At 35.6% G+C, this 13,035-nt stretch overlaps 2 protein-coding genes across 3 annotated transcripts in view; one reads left to right on the top strand and one right to left on the bottom strand.

Moving 5' to 3' along the window:
* LOC148956938 (uncharacterized) overlaps positions 1-13,035 on the bottom strand; it is a 46,923-nt gene that overhangs the window by 17,396 nt on the left and 16,492 nt on the right. The window lies entirely within an intron of this gene.
* LOC148956939 (uncharacterized) overlaps positions 1-13,035 on the top strand; it is a 60,347-nt gene that overhangs the window by 6,388 nt on the left and 40,924 nt on the right. The window contains exon 1 of one of the 2 annotated variants that reach the window (XM_089087864.1): positions 2,284-2,563. The exons of the other annotated variant lie outside the window; for it this stretch is intronic. The gene's annotated coding sequence lies outside the window, so the exon portion shown is untranslated. Of the gene's footprint in view, positions 1-2,283; positions 2,564-13,035 lie in introns of those variants that run through there. 2 annotated transcript variants of the gene reach the window in all.

The following is a 13,035-nucleotide window of genomic DNA, read 5'->3' on the forward strand; positions in this document are numbered from 1 at the left end:
TTTGGTTTTCTATGAGGTTGAAACCACCCTTACCCTGGAAACGCTTAATTATAGACGCATGTTAATCCAACTTTTCATTAAAAGAATGTTTTATATATATTTTTTTGTGACTCTTTAATTGTTTAAGTAAATACATATCAAGGTCATTCACTAAAAATAGGTCTGTTTCCTTTTATTTTAAATGAAAACAAGAAATAGCAGCCAAACGAGCCATCGTTTATTCAGTAACGAAGCAACTTGAAGCAACTCGTGACAAAATCTTCAATTCAAAATGATATTAAAGAAGGCGGCTTGTTAAACCCAGTTAAAGGGCATAGCAAGGTGATAGAGCTAAATATAAGGCGATATCTATAAAGGTGATAGAAACCAAATTCCTTCAGTTGCTATACTTGACATCCCTGATAAATCACCGTTTAATCTGTAAACATGATCCGATTCCGTCTCGTTTAGTGGAGTTTAAGCAGTTTTCCTTTGTTTCCAAATTGCCATATTTTTTTCCTTTATATTTCCTTCCACTTTGTTGTAGTTTTTCAACAACTCCTACTACTAACAACCCACTGTAGCAAAAAGCCACATGAGGCCAACATAGCAACGCAAGCTCCTCCTCGAACACAGTCAGTTCAAAGCTTCACTCTTTACACCCTCACACTAAGTTTCAATTTTCTTTAGATTATTCTTTATGACTTCTTTACGGTTTGACTTCTTGTGCAAACCCCACCTCTTTTCAACTAAGCTTAAAGCATTTATTGCTAAAATGCCTTAGCTGCGTTTCTAAAGCTCTCTCCCGAGACACATTGTGCAACTTTGCAAATAACTTTTCTATACTATTCCATCCATCCTCAGCATTGTGAAATTTTAAACATTTAAGTGTCATATTTTAGTATTCATAAAGATTTACGTCCAAATTCGAATTCAAAATTCGAAATCCGAACCAGCCTCATTGCCAGAAGTATTTGCCTCCCTAAACGTTAGCTCTATATCTACTCTTCTTAAACGAGCAATAACTTTCTTTTATATACTTATATATTTATTTTTCCTCGAAAACGGCTCCATAAGACTTGTGGGGAAATTAGCACCCTGGCATTTTCTGGCCTGAAAAAACAATCTAGATAGGTTAATAGTTTGAGAAAAATCTTTCGAAGCCTTTAATTTTGGAAAAACATCTTATGGGTGGTGTCATGCTTATGAGCATATTTCAATATAAAAAATTCTTGGAGTGTAACAACATAATAACTTGTCAGAAGATATTTGCCAATCTAAACGTTAACTTTATATCTACTACCTTTCAACGAGCAATAATTGTTTATTTGTATGCATATATTTTTTTTTTGTCGAAAACGGCTCCATATTTTTTTGGGGGAAAGTTGGCACCCTGTCATTTTCTAGCTTAAAAAAAAAATTCTAGATAGGTCGTTCCGCCCAAGGAGTGGTGGTATCATTTTTAGTATGCAAATTTATATAAGATGATAAACTACTTTACAGAAAATTGTAATTGAATAAGGAACGTGCGGCTGGAGACATTTGACAGCCAGTATCCCAAAGAATACATAGAATCATAAATGAAATCTGCGGTTAGAAGAGAAGCAACGGAAGAATTACAACGAGCTTTGGATGAGAACAAAACGCATGATTCTTTGATGCAATAACAGGAAAGGGGAATTGACTTCACGCCAGACTTTCTTGACTCAACTATTATGACTTATTTGACACCTAATGACTTAAAACAAAAGAATAACGAATGCACATATATGTATATATATATATATATATATATATATATATATATATATATATATATATATATATATATATATATATATATATATATATATATATATATATATATATATATATAAATGTATATATATATATACATATATATATATATATATATATATATATATATATATATATATATAAAAATATATATATATATATATAATATATATATATATATATATATATATATATATATATATATATATATATATATATATATATATATATATATATATATATATATATATATATATATATATATATATATATATAGTATATACCCTTTAAACGAGCAACTGTGTATTTATTTAAAACGCCTTTTTGTTAGAATTCTATGCCTGTTTACTATTTTCCCAGGGTGGTTGCATCGAACCTAATCTGCAGCCATGACATCAAGAAGAAATTCACATTACCTGCAGTTAGAAGACAAGTGACAGAGAAAATCAATATATACAAACCTTCCGCGTGCCGAATGCCGGGCCCGGCTTCAAAATCGGCTATATAGTTTTTCTCTCTTAAAACTGGCATTTTAACATTTCTGGTCACAAAAACGGTCTAAATAGGTCACAACCTTAAGTAAGAATTTGTATTTTTGTCAGGTTGGTTGTACCGAACCTATGGTGACGCCATTACATCAAGAACATGTTCACATTGTTGTGATTAGAAGATAAGTGACGAAGTTTACATTGTCTGCAGTTAGAAGACAAATGACAACAAGATTCACTATATACAAGCCTGCCGCGTAGCCGTGCCGCAGCCCGGCAGCGAGGTAGCCGGGTTACCGGTACTTACTTTTATGCGCTAATATATGGCGATCCTTACTTGTGACATTAAATAAAAAAACAAGTTTTTTTTAACTGAAAGTAAGGAGTGACATTAAAACTTAAAATGAACAGAAATTATTCCGTATATGAAAGAGGCTGTCCCCTCCTCAACGCCTCGCTCTTTACGCTAAAGTTTTTCATTGTTTAAAAAAATTGAGTTGTGATGAAGTCAAACTTTAGCGTAAAGAGCGGGGCGCTGAGGAGGAGACAGCCCCTTTCATATACGGAATAATTTCAGTTCATTTTAAGTTTTAATGTCGCTCCTTACTTTCAGTTAAAAAAACTTGTTTTTTTTATTTAATTTTTGAACGTTTTTGAAAAAATGCAGGTTTTGATCTTGGCTCACCGTACATGAATAATTAAAACAAAATTTGCATGTTGATTTACTTTTATTTGGTTAAATGGCTTTTTCGAAACTTGTTTAATTTTCTTTACGAACGTTTTTATAGTAATAAATATACGTAACTTACGAATTAACTTACGTAACGAACTCTATATTCATATATTTTTAATACATATATTAGGGGGTTCGCCCCCTAGTTAATATCTTGCTCTTTAAGTGAAAGTTTGAATTTTGTTCCAATTCTTTAAAAATGACCGCTTAATCACAAAGGCCGTTAATTAGAATAAATAACTCTTATGAAAGTACTAAAAAATCTTTGGCTTAAAGAGCGAGGTATTGACTAGGGGTGAACCCAATCATATATGTAATATTTTCTGTTCGTTTAAAGTTTTGATGTTGCTGCTGTTGCAGTTGAAAAACTTGCTTTTGTATATTTAATTTCTGATCTTTTTTTAAATAATGCTGGGAAGTCCGGCGTCCCCTTCAAAGCAATTTCCCTTCCCCCATGAAAAATTCCTTCATGGAAAGATCCTCCCACATAACCCCTGACCCACCCCCACCCCCATTACCAGGAAAAATCTCCCCTGAAAACATCTGTATACTTCCCAATAACCAATACTATATGTTAACATTGGGAAAAGTTAATAACTTTAAGCCCTCCCTCCGGGAGCTTTGGGGGATTAAGTCATCCTAAAAGACATACGTATAATATTTTCAAACATGCTGAACAAAATGGCTATCTCAAAATTTTGATTGGGTGACTTTGGAAAAAAAAGTGAGCGTGGGAGGGGGCCTAGTTGCCCTCCATTTTTTTTGTCATTGGTTACTTAAAAATGGCACTAGAACTTTTAATTTCCATTCCAATGAGCCCTCCAACGATATTATAGGACCATTGGGTCGATACGATTACCCCTGGGAAAAAAAAAAACAACAAATACGCACCCGTGATCTTACGTCTGGCAAAAAATGCAAAATTCCACTTTTTTTTAGATAGGAGCTTGAAATCTCTACAGTATGGTTCTCTGATACGCTGAATATGTTAGTGTGATTTGCATTAAGGTTCTGTACTTTTTAGGAGGCCTTTCCCCCTTTTTTCGAAAATCAGCCAAATTTTCTCAGGCGCGAAACTTTTGATGGGTAGGAGTAAACTTGATGAAATTTATATATTTGAAATCAACATTAAAATCTGATTCTTTTGGTGTATCTATTTGTATCAAAATACCGTTTTCTAGAGTTTCGGTTACCATTGAGCAGGGTCGCTCCTTACTTACAGTTCGTTACCACGAACTGTTTGATTAGCAACAGCACTCCCATTTACTCTAGTGTTATGTTTCTATCCTGTCAGTCTTCGATTTACAAAAAGATAAGCAATAAGATTTATGCTCTTACCATCAAATGACTACCGTGCCAACTTATGGGCAATTCTCTGACCAAATAACGTTTTGATTATAAATCAGAATCTCGCAAAATCACAACTGAATTTTATTATTAATAACTTTCTAAACTGAGCTTAAATAATAAGCCCTAATCTCTGTACCCATTCCTTCCAACTTGAATCAATAATTTCTATCAACTAGTTTTGTTTTTCCTACCCCTACAAGATGAGTTTCTATAACTCCTCACAATTCTAGTTCAAATCGTCTAAGGTCGCCAGTAAAAAACTCAATACGATAGTTGCTTTTTTACATTATAACATCTCAAGGGATTTTCATATCATTTAAGTAATTTAAATTTTTATGGCCTCTGGAAAATCACTGAGTCGCATCAGCGCCAGTGGCGCCATTAGGGGGGATATGCCCCCCCTGATTTTTTTAGGGGCCCCATTTTCAACTCTGAAGCTCTTAGTTTATTCTTCCTTTTCCAAATTTTTTTTTGCTTTCGATTTATTCCTGAAAAACCAAAAACCAGGTCACTAAAAAACAACAAATTGAAGACACTCAAAGATTTGCAGCGAAGTCACCCATTTGAAGAATATCTCCCTTTGAATGGTTTCGTCGGATTCGGCCTGTCGAATTATACTGTCTCCAATAATTTATGTACCCGTTCAGCCTGTAATGTCATTTGCAACAGTCGGGAAAAGGAGGTATCCAGACTAGGGTCTTGGAGTTTCGTTTCTCATTTTGTGCATTGTATACTGTAATCTATTCTTTTTTCAAATATGATACACATTTCATACCACGCGTATAGGGTCTGAGCAAATACGTCACAAGCTTAGTTCAGTTGCTGCCTGGCAAAAAAAAATTGTTTTTCCAAAGGGATACCGTGATGTGTACATCAGAATCGCGCACGCGCGAAAGCGGAGTATAAATCTTGTGTGATTTCAATTGCACACGAAAATTCAACAGCTCCATTTATTGGCATATCCATGGCTCGAATATTCAAAAGAACAGGACTCGGTATTCTTCTTCTGTTGCCGACGCTTCAGTGGATCATCGATAGGATAAGGCGAAAGATATGGCGCAAGAGCGCTCATCGGCGTAGGATTGAGAGAGTGGAAAGACATCTCAAAGCTGGTATTGCACTATAAAAGTAGTGAACGGCACAAAGCATATACCATTTCCTGGACGAAATTTAAAGCTATTCAGACGGGGATCTGTTGCCTCATGCCTCTCCAAAGAACGGGAAAAGGAAATATGTAAAGACGGTATGTAAAGGCTCTGCTAAAAACTACAGCCTTACTTGGACGGCAAGGTCTTGTGTCTCGTGGCCAAGATTAAGGAGTGTCCAGTGCCAATCAAGGAAATTTCGTTGAGACGGTAGGTGTTTTAACGGAAATCAACCCGGACCTGAAAGACTAGGCTCGCAAGGCCTATGGCCATTACTTGTCACACGAGTACCAAAATGAATACATTGCGGTCATAGGAAATAAAATTAAAAGTTCTATCACGAAAGAAGTCAGAGAAGCAAAATATTTTGCCGTTTTTGCTGACAAAACAAAAGACGTCTCAAAAAAGGAACAACTTGCGATCTTAGTGCGCCGCGTTCATGATATGAAAATCAAAGAAAGAGCGACAGGTTTCTACTGCATGCACAAGGTTGACGCTGAGAGTTTGGCCGACTTTATTTACAATGAAATAAAGGGTATCGTCCTTGACTGGCCGAAATATGTTGGACAGTGCTATGACGTGGCGAGTGTAATGAGTGGACGTTTTTCAGGAGTACAGGCCCATCTCCGGGAAAAAGTACCGAAAGCGGTTTACACTCACTGTCATTCGCATAGACTTAACCTTGTTATTGAAGATTGTATGCAGAAAATACAAAGAATTTCGTCAGTATTTTCATTTTTGAAAACAGTTTTTGGTTTTGTCTGCAACAGCAACACTCGATACCAATTGTTGGTCGAGGCCCAGAAAACTGCCAACGTGTCCGTACTAACGCTTGAAAGGACAGTTGTGACACGTTGGTCTTACTGGTATAGAACAGTGGCTATAATTCTGGCAAGATATGACTGCATACTCTTAGTTCTGTCAGTTTTTTCAATTATCTTCTGACAGGGAGGCGGCGGCAGAAGCTACAGGTCTTAAGAATCAAATAGAGTCGTTTCCCTTCATATTCAGTTTGCACGTCATTCATGAAGATCTTGCTGTGATCAAACCTCATTCTGAACAACTCCAGGCTCCAGATCTGATCATTTCAGACGCCTGCACTTTCACCACCACAACAAAAAACCATCTGAAAACAGTGCGTGATGTCGAGTACTTTGAGTCCTATACGGCAAGTCTAAGGAGATGGCTATTAATGTCGGATCTGATCTGTCTGAAGCAAGCGCTCTTGCTTCAACCATACCAGCAAAATCAAAACGAGTTCAGAAGATATCGGGAAGACTCAGGGACTATTTGACGACATCAACACTTGGAAAGCACAGCACTGAGTCTGAGGGCACAAGAACAGAAGAGAAAATGTAAAGAGAGTTCTACAAGGTTTTGGAAAGATTGGTAAATAAGTTTGAAGAGCGTTTTTTTGTGCAGCTGACAGTACAAGAAGCCAGACGATGCTTTAACCACAAATTCAAAAATTTCATGAACACAAATTTACATATCCAGATCGCGACATACTTAGAAAAGGCTGGCATCGATGTTACAGAGCAGAAGAGTCAAGCTTTGATAGCTTGTCCATATGTGCCACAGCTTTTACAGAAACCTTCAAACGCTTTAGATCTTTTCGAAAAGCCTAGGAGGATTGAAAGAATCTTTTTCTGAGGTTCTTGAAGTCGTGAGGGTAGTCCTCACACTCCCGCTCACAACATGCTCAAATAAACGATTTTTCTCTGTGTTGACATTTATGAAGTTGACATTTGTGTGTTGACTCTGTGTGACATTACCCTCGGACAACAACGGACAACACAAAATCTAAATAAATTATGTTGCTTTAATGTGTATTCGAAGACTAATTTGAAGAGTCGTCTACCAAACAGAGTAATTACATTTTGAGTCTGGACGGAGGCCCAAAATTGATCTTTGTCCCCCCTGAGGCTATCTGAAATGGCGCCACTGACCAGTGCAGGTCAGGGCTAATGCTTCTTCTCGAGTCTGCACAAAGCAACTAAGCTAACTTAGAACCATATAGAAAGAAGGCCTGGTACCTCCAGTTGAATAGATGCTTTGTGCGACCCCGGACCCAGCTTAGACGCTACTTATTTTCCCACACAGGATGATGCTCTTGTATCAACAAGAGTCATCTTTCTGCATGAGCAATGTCAAGTCTATCACCTCCGGCTCATTGCATATTCATACCTACATTATACTATAATATAATACCTAATACTTACCTATAGCTAAAAAAATGTCAGTTATTAACGAATAGATATTGATTTAAGATAAAGTTTAAAAAAAAATTAGTTAAAAAGGTTTGCTTTTAGAAGTCGATGAATCATAATGTGCATAAGCGAGAGCGACAAGTGGAAGGGAAAGTGGATATTGAGTGGGATGTGATCTATTGTAGAGGATTTGATTGGAACGTGAGCTTACAGGAAGGGATGAATAGTGTATGAGAGCATGTAAATAAGTAAAATAACGTTCCCAGTTTTGGTTTTGTTCATGAAGTTAAAACGTTTTTGTTGTTGTCTTTCAAATAGCAGCTGAACTAGATTTTATAGAGAAAGGTTAAATGGCAAATTTAGAATGAGTTATCATAATAACTTTCTTAAATGTTTTGTATTTTTCGGACATATTGAGTAAATTATTTGTGAAAAAGAAAGTTAAAATGAAGAATTTTTTTCTGTTTTCTTATTAAATAATAATGATTATTTGTTAATGATAATAATTTTCCATTATTCTGCTTTTTGAGAAAAAAGAGAGTTTTTTTGTGTGTGGAAGACACGACGGGCCACCGTTTGGGAAATATCTTTTATGGTAAGAAAGGTGACCGTGAAAAGGGTGTCCAGTTGTGGAAGGATATCTATTATTACGTGAAAGGCAAATTATATTTTTATGGATTTTTTTTTGTAGTATATGGTGGCTTGAAGTGTGTCCGGTTCGGCTGCAATTTCATATTTTATAAACGAGTATAGGTCAAGTCTATGGCTTAGAGTACATTTTTTCTTAAAGTTGTCATCACTCAGAGGAGTGGGGGTGGGTTTAAAAAAAAAATCAACTAAAACTAAAAAGCCATATTAAAACATTAGACGGGCAGATATAAAAGCAAATACAGATTGAAGGTTAAAACGAACATGAATTACCATCAGTGAGTTAAAGAAAGAAAATAAAATTAATTAAAATGAATAATCAAATACTTTGTCGTCCCATATTGTCCCCAGGACCTTTTATGGACAAAATCGTGAATTCCAACTTCGTAGATGTTCTTTTTTGGAAAGTGTTTCGTTATTTAATAACTTAAATAATGATTTCCTTGAAATGGGCGGTCGTATAAACTTTGGAGGGGGATGATTCTATTGGAAACTGGAAGTTCTAGTGCACTTTTTAAGAGTCAAACGTTATCGGAGGGCAAATATCACCCATCCTCTTTCCCCCAACTGCATCCGATCAAAATTTTCAGATAAACATATTAATTTGAGATAGCCATATATTCAAAATAGTCCAAAGATCAGTTAACAAAAACTCCGGGGTCAACACAACCCCCCAGATCCAAGGGCCAAGGTGGTCAGTTATGTCCCAATGGCATTTAAGGTTCTTATGGAAGGGGTGGTCGGATAAATTTTGTAGAGGCTAATTTGCTTGGAAATTTAAAGTTCTAATTCCATTTTTAAGAGTAAAAAGTGATCGGAGGGCAACTAGCCCCCTTCCCAGGCATATAAGGCTTTTACGGAAAGAGTGATCATATTAACTTTGGAGGAGGCTCATTTGATTGGATATTGAACATTCTAGTTCCCTTTTCAGGAGTCAAAAGTGAGGCAAGTCATGAGGCAAGCATCCCCACCCACGCCCTATTTTCACAGAATATATTCAATCAAAATTTTGAGATTGCCATTTTGTTCAAAATAGTCCAAACATCGCATAGAATGTTTCCAGGGTCGAAATAGTCCCCAAGATCCCCGGGGCAAGATTTACAACTTATGGCTCAGGGGCATGTATGGTCTTTATGGAAGGGGTGGTTGCATAAGCTTTTGAGGAGGCTTGTTTCATCGGAAACTGAAAGTTCTAGTTCCTTTTTAGGAGTCAAAAGTAATTGAAGGGCTACTAGCCTCACCACCCCCTCTTTTCCTCAACTATATCCAATCAAATTTTGATATATTCATATTGTTCAAAATAGTGTAAAGATCATATAACAATGTCTCCTGAGTCGACACCCCTCCCCCCAGAACCCCGGGGAATATAAATTCCAGACAAGGCTCATTTGATTGGAAGTCAAATGTTCCCACAGCCCCCGAGGCAAGGATTGTATATCATCTAATTTGTACATTTTTAACATGCAGGAGTTATCATTGAGAAAGGGGTGAATATTTGGTCTTGGGTGTGTCCAAAAAGATTAAGGATATTGAGGTGAAATTTTACTGAATGATGAGGGGTACAGTGAACTAAATAATTGATACTATCTGTATCTGCTTATCAAAAACACATATCTGTAATATTTTAGGAACGTGTAAGAGTATCAACTTGAAACTTTCAGGGCCACTACTACTACCACTGGTGTGGCTGCAAATGCGATTAGTTTTGACGGCAACAGTGACTACTTCTGACTGCGACAACTTGTGATTGTGACTGTGACTGTGTACAACTGGTACTACATTTACTTGTGACTGCATACAGAGAATTTTAGGGTTTGCTGAAAAAAATTAAAGCAAATTATGTGCATGTCGATTGTCAAAAAGGTGCATCGGGCAATACCTTAGGAACCGTTGAGGGTATTAAGTTGAACATTTCAGGGTATGAGAACCTCCAGGGAATGCTTAGGGGGATTTTAAACTAAATAAAAAGAAACTAATTGCATCCAATACCACATACATCTAAGTTGTCAGAAGGGCGCACCCAGAAATTCCCAGGATTGGCTTATGGCATTTAGTTGAAACTTTTAGGAAATGTTTAAGGGGTATTGAAATAATTCGAAAGTCAATACTTAGAAACTACTAAATTAGAATTAGATGATCTAATTATTACGCTAGAGACTTGAAAAACTGGAGAAATTTTCATTATATTAGCCAAAACCAAAATTTTAGCAATCAAAAGGGGAGGAAATTAGTTAAAAAAAATTGCAAAAAAGAACTTTTTGAAAGAAAAGTAAAGGCCATACTAAACTTAAGATCAGCATATATAAATTCAACGGCTAGAAATTACTATTAGAGAATAAATGAAACCCAAAACGAACAGAGATTAAATACACAATCATAGAAAACAAACATACGACAAATGCTAATACAAATGAATAAATAAATATTAAAATCTTTAAACAAGGAAAACTTAAATTCAAAATAAAAACCAAGCTTAAAACAAAAAAAATTATAGCACTTTACTGAAAAAGAATTATACAAAAGAAGAATTATAAAAAGAAATAAAAATTACAGTGTAATAACATCTTAAACTACTGAGCTTTAAGAAATAAATTTCATTATTTATCAAATATTCAGTTTCATTTTATTGTGTTTTTCCCAAGGTCGTTTCAAGACACATACAGGTAAAAGCAAATAATATTAAGAATATTTTCTTATATATCAAATATTCACAAATATGATACATGATGATATTAACCGTTGAAAGCTTATCAGTTCTATATTTTATTTCACTGTAATTTTTGTTTTTATTTTTGATGTTGTAATAAGTACAAAATAAAATCTTTGTAATATAATTTGTTTTCAGAAAATCACTAATGATGCAGCAGACTTTAGACTTTTACAGTTAGGCAAGGAGGCAGTAGACAAACTCTTGTTGGTAGTGAAAAATATATGTATCTTGAACATTCTTGGAAAAAACTAATAAAATTAAACTGAATATTTGATATATAATGGTGTTAATTTTTGAACTTTTAACCCAACAAAAGTATTTAGATTGGAGGCAGGGCTCCAAAAGCCACTCCGGATATTATTGATTATCTTAAAGATTATACCCAAAAGTTCCTGGGTAAGGATTATTCACCAATCGGAATATCGGCAGTGTATTAGAAATAGCTTAAGTAATTGAGTTAAAATCTCAATGAGTTAATGGGGGAGATTAAGTGGGCCTCAAATTTTCAATCGGGGGTGAAAGGCCTTAAAATAGTATATCCGTAATATGTAGATAGAGGCTTGGAAGATGAAATTGATGCTTGCAGGTGGGCGTGCGAGTCTTTGGGAGTGGGAGTGGCTGGAAGAGGTAAGTCACGAAAGAAAAAAGTTCATTTTAGTGTAGGGAAAGAACCACATTGAAATTATGACCAGCAGAAATTAATTCATGTTATAGTTGTAACTCAAAAGGAACAGAAAATACTATTAAAGAATAAATGAAACCCAAAATGAACAGAAATTAAAATTAACAATCAGAGTAAACATAAAGATTACAGGTGCAAATATAAATAAATAAATCTTAAATAGCTTCAATAATTTTTTTCCCTCGAGGCACTTCATGTGGAAGGGGCGTCGCTTGAACTTTGGAGGGAGCTCATTTGATTGGAAATCGGAAGTTCTAATGTCCTGTTGAAGGGTCGAAAGTGATCACAGGGAAACCAGTGCCCCCCCTTGCCATCATTTCCCCAAATGTACCCAATAAAAATCTCGAGAAAGCCTTTATGTTCAAAATAGTCCGACGGTTAAATAATTACGCCTCTGGGGTTGACAAAGCTCCCCACTACCCACAGGGCAATGGTTGTAAATTATGCAAGGTTCCCATTGTTAACATTTTGGGTAAGGTTTTTATGGAAGGGTGGTCGTATAGACTTTGGAGAAGGTTCATTCAAATTAAAACCGATAGCTCTAGCTCCCTTTCTAAAAGTCAAGAGTTGCCCCCCACTCCCCTTTCCCCCCATACGATTCCGCTAAAATTTCAAGATTGTCATTTTGTTGAAAATAATTCAAATATCAAACAACAGGGTGTTCCAGGTTTGATACACCCTCCCATGCCCTTGGTGCTAGGGCTATAAGTTATGCTAGTTGCCCATCGTTAACATATAAAGTTTATAAGAGTCGGTCGAATAACCTTTGAGAGAGGCTAATTCGATTGGAAATCAAATTTATTGTATCCTTATTAAGAGTTAAAAGTGATCAGAGGGAAACCATCCCCCCAGCCCTCATGCCGTTTTTCCCCAAATGCACCCGGTTAATATTTAAAAATAGCGATGTTGTTCAAAATAGTCCAGAAGTCAAATAACTATATCTTATAATTTGAAAATTCCCACATAACCCCTTGGATAAGGACTGTAAGCTATGCAAATTGCTCTTTGTTAACTTGTGAGGTTTTGTGGAAGGTTTGGTCGCATTAATTTCGGAGGTGGTTGACTCGATTAGAAATTGAAGCTTCTAGTTCTTTTTTTAAGAGTCAAAAGTGATTATATGGTAATCAGTACCCCCCTCCCCCCACCACACACACACTATTTTTCCCAAAGGTATCCGGTCAAAATTCTGAGATGGTCAATTTGTTCAAAATAGTCCAAAGGCCAAATAGAAAAAATTCTGAAAAGAATTTTTTCAAAAAAATTAAAGACCATATTAATCTTAAGATCAGCAGA

The sequence above is a fragment of the Artemia sp. Qi Xiang Cuo genome, chromosome 1 (assembly GCF_049724085.1).
Source record: "Artemia sp. Qi Xiang Cuo chromosome 1, ASM4972408v1, whole genome shotgun sequence".
NCBI lineage: Eukaryota > Metazoa > Arthropoda > Branchiopoda > Anostraca > Artemiidae > Artemia > Artemia sp. Qi Xiang Cuo.